The 430-nt window shown below is 41.9% G+C and overlaps 1 protein-coding gene across 5 annotated transcripts in view; it reads left to right on the forward strand.

Annotated features, from left to right (window-relative positions):
- Positions 1-430, forward strand: part of radil2a (Ras association and DIL domains 2a) — a 55,439-nt gene that overhangs the window by 20,230 nt on the left and 34,779 nt on the right. The window lies entirely within an intron of this gene.

Raw genomic sequence — 430 nt, forward strand, 5'->3', positions numbered from 1 at the left:
GTCTATGGTAACCATGCTTTCACTATGAGGCGGGGGGGGGGTCCTCCTGGTCTGCGTTGCCTTAGTGACGTTTGATTCTGACGTCTTTGCTTTGCTACGACTGTAAAGCTAACCTGTCGCGCTGCTGAAACGAGTATGGTCACGTGACTGCACAACGACGTTTGATTGGTTAAGCACAGTCATGTGGTAGAGCCTTCAGCGGAAGACTCTCTCTCTGTCAAAATAAAACATTAAAATGAGACGTACGCTGGGGTAAAAACAATGACGCGTAGTAACGAGTAACGAGCTCATTGTAACCTAATGTATTGGAGTAAGAGTACAGCTTCTTCTACACTAATCTACTCAAGTAAAAGTAAAAGTATAGTGAATTAAAACTACTCCTAGAAGTAAACATTTTTTAAAAACTTACTCAAGTAAATGTAACGGAGTA

This window comes from Etheostoma spectabile, chromosome 15 (assembly GCF_008692095.1).
Source record: "Etheostoma spectabile isolate EspeVRDwgs_2016 chromosome 15, UIUC_Espe_1.0, whole genome shotgun sequence".
Classification (NCBI taxonomy): domain Eukaryota; kingdom Metazoa; phylum Chordata; class Actinopteri; order Perciformes; family Percidae; genus Etheostoma; species Etheostoma spectabile.